This window comes from Cystoisospora suis, assembly GCF_002600585.1.
Source record: "Cystoisospora suis strain Wien I chromosome Unknown contig_3524, whole genome shotgun sequence".
Lineage (NCBI taxonomy): Eukaryota > Apicomplexa > Conoidasida > Eucoccidiorida > Sarcocystidae > Cystoisospora > Cystoisospora suis.
This window is the reverse complement of record NW_027156319.1, coordinates 1-516: the sequence shown is the minus strand read 5'-3', so window position 1 is coordinate 516 and position 516 is coordinate 1.

Here is a 516-nt window from a genome sequence, read left to right as displayed (position 1 = left end):
CTTTTGATTCGAACTGGCGTGGTGGAGTGGGAACAGCAGCGCGATGGGGTCGCACACTGCGGTGACCCCTGCTTCGCGAAAGCCTCCTCGGCAATTACTACCTGTTTGGCAGCTTCACTCTTACGGAGAGTGACTCCGAGCTGCAGTGCAAGCTCCTGCGATACTGACTTCGGCGGAATTGGTGCGGCTCTATTGGGATCTTACGCCTGAGTTTGCTTCGGATGGTCCGGGCGGCAGAGGAATCTTGCGCCTCCAAGAAGGCTACTGGTGGACGGTCGCTTGAGGAGTGGCTGACCAGGTCGCTGTCGCGTTGGAACCCGCCCGGGGGGCCCCGTGCGCGGATTTCTGACTAGACTCACAGATTTTCCCATGCGACCTCAACTCCACGGTGAAGGCGGCAGCGCCGACAGCCGCTGTACCTGCTAGTAGTTCCGGTGCCAGACCCTCCCTTGCGCCACTGCTCCATTTTCTCTTTGCACCAGCTTGCAACGCCATCTGTAACGCCCGCGCTTTGAC